Below are 10,684 nucleotides of genomic sequence, written 5' to 3'. Positions count from 1 at the left end.
CATCAAATACTTTCAAAGCAGAGCATATCCCTTGCAGCCAGCACACACTTGAAGGTATCACCTGCAGGCCTACAGCTCTGCTGTCCAGCCTCTGTGGGCTCAGGCGCCAGCCTCTTACACCCCAGCAGCTGGAAGTCCCCTCAGCAGAGCCCCGCCGCGCTCCACGGGCAAGGCTGCGCCACAGCCGGGAAATCCTCCCAAGAGCCAAGCCAGGGAGAGCTTCGGCTGGCAGTAACGTTATGTCACCATAATCCCAGAAACACGATGGGTTCGGGTACCACCACGGAGCCTGCATCCCCAGCAAGAACTAACATACTTATTTTCTGGGGTTTTTTGCATGCTGGCAGCGGGTAGTAGACAAAAAGGGTGACTGTCACCTTTCCAGCGGCCAGGGCAGTCACCTCGTCTTCGTTCTGCAAATGGAAACAGCCTGAGGAGCAAAGACACTGAGGGGTTCCCACCAGCAGGTACCTGGCAGAGCAAGGTCACTCACATTGCAGTACCTGGCAGATTTTTCTCATCAAATCTTTGTGATTTGCCTAGTAAGTTTTTGGATTAAAGCCTAAAGGCCAAATTCTCTTACCTATTTAGGTATTCCCTTTTGTGAAAGGGAATGCGTATGAACCTGGCCTGGCAAATCTAATGGTATTCATTCTGCCACTCAGCTCCATTCTCTCTGCTTTCTCTTTAGCTCCTCTCACACAGCTTTTCATTTTCTCATGCAATTTTATGCATGTTTATTTCATTATGTCTTCTGAGTATAATCCCCAGCTTCAGTACCATGAACTAGATGCAATTTACCCATAATTAAGTCATTCCTCACCTGTAAGGTTCCACACATGACAGTGGAAAGGAGATTAACGTTAATTGGAACAGCCTGGAATGCCGTCCCACCACATAGTCTCAGACAGCTTCACGTACCTTCAGCAAGCTAGTCTCCTGCTCAGGAACCTACTGTTATTAATATTGTTATTTTTGCTGAAAAGAGATGCAGCTGCCACTGAATAGCTGCTAAAGAATGAAGCCAGAAGGTGAAGTTGCACTTCTTCAGATTTTTAAAATCTGTTTCGAAAAGTTTACATCAATGCTAGCACAGACTAGGCTCTAGCAAAGACGCACGTACCATTGCCTCTTCATAGCGCTAAACACACAGGGGCACAGGAGGCCAGTGCAAGCAAACAAGATGCACGAGAGGTGATGCTAATTCAAGGAAATCCGTAGCACAGACCTGGGTGCAACTGTAGATGAAAAAGTGCATTTGGGTGGAAAGGCTGAGAGGTAGAGTGGATGAGGGCTGGGAGGAAGAGACGAGCATGAAGTTTCTTAAGAATGTGAAGGGAGGAAAGAGAAGGTGTAATTAAAGAGGGGGAGTGAGAGGAGCTACCAGGCAGCTGGGATCAGCGGTGCTGTGGAAGGAGAAAGTGGCCAACGCACTCATGGGCAGCTCAGGCACAGAGACCCACAAGGAGTCCTGAAATATTTGCTTTGTTAGGGCTTCCAACTGATATCAAACAAAGCACCCAAGTAGAACAGGCTGTTCTCTGGCCAGTTCTCCGTGCCACCCCAATCTAAGACTCTGCTGGTTTCCTCTGTGTGTGTTTGTTTTTGTTCTAATAATCATATAAGAGGATTTCAGATATTGTTCCCCTGGTGTTTTCACTCTATTTAGCAATGTGAAAATCTCCACTTTGTAGTTTAGCTCTGCCTAGGGTCTGTATTTTGCACACTCTGATTGAATAAGGGCACTAATCCAACAGTGGAGTTGCCGACGAATATTTGTTCCAGGCCTTTGCTGCATGCTATCAAGAAAAAAAAAAACCCAAAACTCTGCTTCTCACAGAGATGGGGATTGACTTTATTAGGCCAAGGTTTATTCAAAATTAAAATACTGTGCCATATTATCCAGCTAAATCCAATAGCGACAACAACTGTGATCCTAAGAATTCACACACAGAGGCACCTCACCTTCTTTGATTTCCAGACGTTCCAGATCGCTGGCGTCTCAGCTCCGTGCGTGCCCAGAACTGCCTGAGCCTCCGCCGGGCCAAGGAGCTCAGCACGGCAGCTCGAGCAGGCTCCAGAATCTCCTCGAGTTCCCTAAGGGGCTCAGTCGGAAGGCTGTTTCCAGAACACGTAACAAGACCAGGCGCCCTACGAAATGCACTGATGGCAGATGCTTCCTTTTAAAACAGAGCCAAAGGAAGCCAACAACCTTCTCACCTACCCCCATTACTTAACAGCCTGGCAGTTTGAGCACACAGCCAGGAGGGAAAAGACCCCAGCGCAGTTCCCTACACTGAGCACGAGGTAATCCAAAGCAGCCTCTTAGGGGCACCTGCCTAAATGTTAATCTGGGAGCAAGCCCTCTCCACTCCTGCTACTGAAGCCGCGCTGCCGAGCATGGAGGAATTCAAGATCCCACCAGACCAGACAGAAAGCATGCTCCCATTTCTTGGCGACCTAGGGCAAGTCTTGGCTTCTGCTCTCAGATGCATCTCCACATTTCTCCAGATTCACAGCACAGCTCACCGTGGTGCGTACCCAAAACTGCTTAGTTCCACAACATGTTCTTGGCTTTTATGGACATGGTTTAGTGGTGGACTTGGCAGTGTTAGGTTTGCAGTTGGACTCAATGATCTTAGAGGTCTTTTCCAACCCAAGTGATTCTATGATTTCTTCGAGGACTGTTTCAAGTGGAGCAAAAGATGTCACCTGGGAGCCAAAGCATGCATTCAGCCTCCCCACTTCCCCATGAGTGACCAGCCCACCAAACCAGGATCCCTTCCTAGTTCTCCTTCTGTACTCACGTATCTTAAATTCCCATCAGCACAGCACACCAGCTTCCACAGGATGGCTATAAAGTATTTCCTACTAAGTTTACTGCATCATGCTGAGGGTATTTTACTGGAAAGTACTTAGCACCCATATCTAGTATCTTTTTTAAAACTGCTTTTCAGGGAAGGCAAATGAACACGTGTGGTTTTAACGTTACTCAGTCAGAACAAGGACTCAAGATTTTGCATCTCTCTCATGCACAATAATGGTGAAAAAATACAAAATCCAAGTAGAAATAAGTAAAGCTTAAAGAAAAAGGCAATGCACAGTCCAAATCTGTAACTAAGAATTTTTTTTTTTACCTAAAAAATGTGGATAATTAACTGGCCACAGGCAACTCCAGAACTTCTCAGCAATATCTGAACTTTACTCTACTTGGAGTATGCTCTTGAATGTTTTGAAGAAACAGATATAAGGTTTTTTAAGTTTGAAAAACATGCATCTTAACCAAATGGATTTTATATTTAATTTATTTCAGAAGTTCTAACTCTTATTTTCTACTTCAGATCTCCAGGATTAATGTTCTATGAACTCAGATATTATCACACAGCATTAAAGTAATATTTCCTCTCCTTCGCAAAAACAAAACTATCTTGCAAAATAGACAGCTGATGTTCCATCTGAGAGCTGAACAATTAGGCCTCAACTTTACGCACAAAAGGCCGGCAATGCCACCGAAGGGGTAGACTGCCTAGCCACACTCAATTCAGCAAGCAGGAATCCTGTAGCTAAGTTGATTTTATGTCAATATTGGTAAACATGCTTTACCATGCCAACATTCAAAATGCTGAAAGCTATTTCAGCTAGTGTGCCGAAAATACAGGTGAATCTATGAAACAAGTGTTCTGTAACATAAATGGTTAAAATCTTTACATTTTCTCACCACAAGGCTGTCCTATGTATTCCAACCAGATCACTAGATTCAGACATCTAAATATTCTTTCTTAATCATAGAATCATAGAATAGTTTGGGTTGGAAGGGACTTTTAAAGGTCATCTAGTCCAACCTCCCTGCTTCTGCCACAAAAAATAGGGAGAAAAACCCCAAACCAATAAAGACAATAAAGAAAAAGCAAACAGCTTTTAGATAGAAACCTCAAAACAATAAGGAGGCACTAAGCAGAGCAACACTAGCCTCCTAATGACAGGAGTTTTTACATCTATTTTCTACTGTTACATTTTCCTCCGCCCCTGATGATTAACTGTAGTCCGTTCCACATGGTACGACAGGTACAGATTCCTTGGCTCCGTTCCTGGCCTGTTCCTCTGCTTCAAGGCAGAAGAACCTGCCCACTCAGAACTCACCAACAGCACTGCTAACCCATTTCAAGAAGTTTGGAAAGAAAGTTTAGTATCTGCACCTGGAGCTCTCATTGCTTTTGCTATTTCTAGCTTCTTCCTCAAATCAAGTTTAGATCCCACATTGCACTCACATGCAGCATCCTCAACTAAGGAGCCCTTTATTTTCAACAAGGCTTTAAAAACTCATACCATTGCATACTCCGCACAAAACTCGAAGGAAGAAGGTTTGGGGTTGAGGGAACAGCTGATGGGAACTCAAGGAGAGAGAATATTAAGAGAGCAGTAAATTATGGGGAATCAAACATGAAGTTTCTCAAATGTTACCTGTACTTGTGCTTACAGTGATTTGGCTGTGTGCAGCTTCACACTCAACTGGTTTCCCAGCCCTTCTCTCTACCTCTTTGTCTTGGCAAGAGGATGAACAATACCTTTCAAAAGCTGCAGTGCTCCCCAAGCCTCATCTTCCTGCAAAAATAACGGCCATCTCCACCCAGAAGGGTTCTAGCGGAACAGCGAGGTACATTTCTGTGCAAGATACGGTATCCTCACTCAGAGAAGGCACTTGATTAGGATGCAAAGCATCTTTCCCTTGTTGTCTTCCCACTCAAATTTGCTAAAAGGTTGCAGCTGTCCCAGCAGAAATGCATCCCAGCAGGGTCCTAACTTTCAATCCCACCTCCAAAATCCTAAGAGCATGGCAACAGCTGGACCCTCTCTTCCCAGCTCCCAACTGTGTGTGCACAACTTTCATTCTCACCATTTCCTTCATGTCCCGTGCCCTCTAAGGTCTCCTTCCTTGCTGGACGCCATACACAGCTCGCCTTGCTAAAGCATCTCCTAAGTACTGACTCCACAGTGGCGAGTGTTTCCTCTCCTAAAACATGCTGTTAAGAAGAGATGGCTGCTGCTGTGGGAAACTGGCTTTGGGACCAGTAGAATCCCAGCAGCCGGCACCTGAGGACCTGGGGAAGGCAGGGAGGAGAGCGTCAGCGCTGCCCAGCTCAGCTGCCGGAGCCGCCTCTGCTGCGAGAACAGGCTCATGCACCCAAACCACCTTCACACTAACAAAGGAGAAGCAATGAATTTTCATTTCTTCCTATTTGTCTTCCCAATATTTGACCTTTTCAGTGGCATGTATTGTCACACTGCTGTCCCCACAGTCACTAGGGCTGAAAAGTCTCCAATAGCAGCAGAGGTTTTGCGGTAACAATACATTTTAAGGAAAGCACCCACGCTTCCAGACAGCCACAATGAAACCAAGCGAGCAATGCTGCTGCAGAGTGAGCAGGGGAATCACATCGTACTACCGGCTTCAGGAAGGACAAAAGCGGCCCACTGGCAGTAACTGCCCCAAGCAGGTTTGATAGCTTTCTGCCACCTTCCCCAAATTTTCCCAATTAGTCAGTGATTCTGTTAAGAAATTACTTATCCCATTGTGTGAAACCAAAACAGTGGAAGGATCTCTCTCTTCCCATGCTGCAACTTCTACAAATAATGATTTTGGAGCAGTTGTTATTGAACACAACTGCTTTAAAATCTCTGAAAGTCTTTGCAGCCTCCAAGAGAGGCTGAATATGGAGATGTTCTGTCACAGCTGCCTCCTCCATCACTGCAGACGATGGCTTGAAAAGGAGTTTGCAGTTTTGTTGTCCATACTCTAGCTAGTATGTAGCTAAGTGAAGGCTTTCACAAACATTTTACACACACAAAAATTAACAAAATAATCCCCAAAGGATTTCTAAGGATAAAAAAAAAGTTATTTGAAAATATTACTCTCTAGCACATGAAGCACTAATCGATGGTTTGCAGTGCTCTGTAGGAGTGGTATCAAAACTCCCGTCTGCATGGACAGGATTTAGTGTGATTTTTAGTTTGATAATTGGTGTTAAAACAGCCATCGCTCAGAATGACCAGTGACAAACTCCTGAAGAAAACCTGGTTTAAGTATCCCAGAGTTCTCATGAGTATGACAATACTCATGACAATAATAAAATCACATTCTAAGGAAGGCTGGGCCAAACTCCTTGTTACAGAAGCAGACACAGGAGTACAAACTTGTGATGTACTTTCATAAGCACAGATTAAAAAAAAAAAAGTTTGAAGGCACTATGTACGATTGCCATATACAAAATGCACCAGCTAGACAACAGAGCCTCAATGGGCAAGGCAAGAGAGAAGAGCTCGACGCAGTGAGAAGGTGTACACAGCAAGCTCAGCCCCTGCCAAGAGAAATGATGACGTTGCCATGTCTGGAGCTCAGCCAGCCAACCACTGTTACAGATGTGGAACAGTGCGATGGCCATTTTAGACAGCGTGGAAGGAAATTCTGGAAGATGCATAGCCCAGAGTCTGCATCAGTAGGAAGTGTGAATTAAACATCCCACAAAATCCCCTCTAAAACAAAATTCTTGAAGATATAGTTTTCCAAAGTCTGCATTTTATTTTACGGAAGGACTTACAAACAAACAAAAAAAGGAAAAAGCAAATCTGTGCATAAAGCAGCTATTTTACCTGTCATATTTTCACCTTTGTCATTGCACATGACCCATATAAGCTTCAGCTTCCTGAGCCACCTGACATAATACACGATTAAAAGCTTTATCCCATGCTTCTTGGCATTTTTATACGTAGTTTATGATCTTTGTCCCTATACTAGAATTAAGTCCACACAGATCACGCCCTTCTTTGCCACTTGCAAATCTCCACGGCGGCGGCACGCCGCAGAGCAGCGCGTCTTCCTCCCGGCTCATCCCAACACTTCCTCCCCTGCGAGCAGGGCGACCGCGCTGCCTTCCCCTCTGAACCGGCTGGCAGAGCAAGGCCTGTCCGGACACGCAGCCCTTACGCTCACAGGAGCTGCACCAGGAAGGGAAGGAGCAGATATTCCAGCTCTGCCTGTCAAGTCTGCTTTTCAAAGGTTATGCCTGGGTGTGGGAAAGAATAAAGGGGGTCTGTCAGTCCACATCCAAAACCCTACACTTCTGCCCCAACTGCCAGGCTGTCACTCAGGACCAGAACACATGTCCCCACTTGCCCCTTCCCACCAGTCTCACTCAGTGACACAAGCTCCACTCCTCTTCCACCCTACCTGTCAAACTGCATACACGCATTTTAAAACACACATTTTTAAAAATCGACTACCCAGTGCTCTGAAAGAGAGAGGGCATCCAAACCGGGCAAGGCTACCACCTTGAGGGAAGAGGGCCGAGGAGCAGCTGGTGTAATTTCTCCATTACTTTACTCAAAAACAGATGACAGGTATTAATTTGCAGGGTCTTCTCGATGGCTAGAGCCTATTTGCACACAGATGGAAGGTTTCCTTGGCCCAAAATGAGACTGCTGCTGTTCTCATCAGGAATGTTACGTCTTCCCAAATCTCTTTCATCAGCTGCAACAGGCACGTCTCTGATTCACAGCCATGACTCAGATTTTAAGCAGCGCATGCTTTGTGGCTGCACATCTATTCCCTTCCATTTGTGGCTACAGCAAGGCTCAGATACAGATACACCATTACTGGTACACTAAAACATGTGGCAGCAGACACTTGCTTCAGGGGAGAGAGAATTTCACCTGGAATCGCTGAGATGCGGCTACAGGTGAGATTCACATGACTCATTTTCACAGATCCAGATGGCAGTCAGACAGAACATATGTGCAAATCCAAAAAATGCAGTTCTAAAACCCTGATTTCCAAATCTTACTGAGTCCCCAGATGGTGAGCTGGCCTCTAAACTCCCATACTCATTCATTACTGGTAACTAGATTACTAGCTATCACTTAAGTCTATTACGGACACCAGAAAACACAGAGGATAAAGTCTGCAAACAGAATTCTGGCCAATGCTGTTTTCCTTCTGCATGGAGAAGCAAATGGCTCATCTTTCACGCACCAACCCACTGACCCCAGCCCATACCCACACCCACAGCCCCAGCTCCCACAAGAACACCTTCACGACCAAGTTACAGATCCCTTGTCCCAAATACTGTTTTTTAGGCCCTGAATATTGCAATGGAAAATACACAAAAAGCCTTGGGAAGCAGGTAAGAGTTCATTCCTTTTGACTGATTTACCTTCAAGCCAATTTGAGTTTGTACACACCCAAGAGAAGCAATAGGCCTTGCTTCCCTTATTGGTTAAGACCGGGGCACTCTCCTGGTCAAGGGAAGAATGAAGACACTCATCAAAAAGGTCAGGCCTCCTGTTTCTTGAACGCCCACTAGCATCAGTGCTTATGTCCTCTCTTTAAAACAGAACAAAAGTTTGGAGAGAATGTGTGATGCGCTACATCCTGTGCACACAGACACACTAGATCAACTTTCAAAGTGTAAGAGTCAGCAGATCGTTCATACCCTTCCACTGACAGTCTCCTCTTGATCAGTTCTAGGCATCACCTCACTCCATGTATCTCACCACTCTGAAGGAGCCAAATGCCTGGCATTGCTTAAAACAAATCCCATAGAACTGGCTTCAAATATACAGATGACTACAAAATATGAGTTTCAGATATATTTTTTTTCATCTCTCAAACTCAAGTTTTGATGACCATAAATTCTATTAAGTTGGTGGCTTGAAAGAACTAAGGAAAATGGACACGTGTGCAGAGTTTTTAAGAAGACAGCCCAAGTACATCTTATGGAACTGAAATGCAACTGTTCAATATAATGGGAAAAACTAAAACTGAGAAGTGTTACAATTTTATCATGTATACCTAGTAAGTTACAGATGATATAATCAACATTAAAGACAGGCAACAGTGACCTGCTGAGTTTCAAAACTGTCTTCAAATCACTCCTCTTTAATAACTGTTGACAACTACACTGCTGCTGTTCACAGTTGCTGGGAAAAAGATAGTTTGACACACATCAGAACCAGCTTCCACCAAAAGGTGACAGAGCCTTGGCTATACAGACGTTGGGAAGTGTTTCATTCATCATACTTTACTTTCTATAGTCCCAAATACATGATTTTCTGTTTCTGGTATATAACACTACATCAGAGAAGATCAGGAGCGCAATATTTATAGAAACAGCACTGTATAATTTTATCTATCTCAGTGGAAGGAAGGACACACAAAGTCAGTATAGCACTCCCCAGTATAAAATACCAGAGATTTCTGGCTAGTCCAGAAGCTCCAGAAATGGTTCATATACAGCAATGGTTTAAGCATAAAGTTTTTACTTGATACTGTCATAGACTAGCAATGCACGTACCCATTACTGTCCCCAGCTGAGCAGGAAGAACTGATTACAGTATTAATGCAAGCTGTTCATTACTTCAGTCAAAGCAACCAAACACGTGTGCATTTCAGTTTTGCTTAAATCACCACTGACAGCTTTCAGTCACAGGGGAACAAAGAGGGGGTAGAATCAAACGGTGGAAGAAATTCCCTAAGCTACTAGAACTGTTCTAGAAGTGACTGACAACACCTTCTGACTTGCTTCGTACTACTTCTCAAGCTTAGAAGAGTCCTTTACTTCTTAGATGCATATGCAAGACTGGACTTACTTGGGAGACTTAACGGAGCTTTCACGTCCTGTGCTGCATGCTCCTGGGACGGCTGATGGGAGCAGCACCAACCCAGCGCTACGCCAAACGCACTGCTTCTTTGAGTACTCTAGCACACTTCTTCCTCAAACGCGTGATGTAATCATCAATACTGAACTAAATACTAATCTTGTTACCTAAAATAAGCACTTTTAAAGAGCACAAATAAGCATGTTTAAAGAACACAAAAATACAATTCCAGTATTCTAAAAGGGAGACAACTGGCCAGCCTCCTCATCTACCTCTTTTCTTTTGCTGGCTGTTGTTTTCTTCCCTTCTTGATGCAACTGTGAATTCCACAGAATGGAAACAATAAGAAATGTACATCCAAGCTACATGTATCTGGTTACTTTTACCATCATATTTGTTCACCTTACCTCTTTAAAATCATATACACATACTTGTGTTTAGCAAAGTCTCGCACTGTTTTAAAATTATTATACCCAAACAATGTTTTGATCCTTCCTCTTCTTTTGCCTGACAACTTGCAAAAACTCTTTTGTTATCAGCTAGGAAGTGCAGTACAACTTACCATAGGCAAGTAAGGATAACTTCAGATTTGTAATAAGAAAAAAATACTCAGTGTAAGAACAATTGCTTCTTGAGAATATGTTTTCATAGATTGTAATGCCTTAGATTAATTAACTCTAGGTACTTACCATATTTGTAAAACATGGATTGTCCTAACACATTTGCCCTAGGGTACAAAGAATTTACTCTGCTCAAGAATCAATACTATGTCACAAGACTTGTTTTTAAAATTAACTTTTTTAAGGATAAGAAATGTCTTTCTAAGCATAGCTGAAAGATACCAGCTTATAAAATGTACTTCTCCTTTGACCAATTTCTTGTCACTGCTTGTTATTTGGAAAAGTGATGTACTCATTTAAAAGTTTCCTAAAAAGTAACAATGCTCTCCACTTGGAAAACTGTTTCTCATGTTACGGTGATTTAGGTACCTTTCATAGCTCCAGCAGCAGCATATGTATGAACACAGTGAAAA

This window comes from Chlamydotis macqueenii, chromosome 2, assembly GCF_036417535.1.
Source record: "Chlamydotis macqueenii isolate bChlMac1 chromosome 2, bChlMac1.mat, whole genome shotgun sequence".
Taxonomy (NCBI): domain Eukaryota; kingdom Metazoa; phylum Chordata; class Aves; order Otidiformes; family Otididae; genus Chlamydotis; species Chlamydotis macqueenii.
This window is presented reverse-complemented; position numbering follows the sequence as displayed.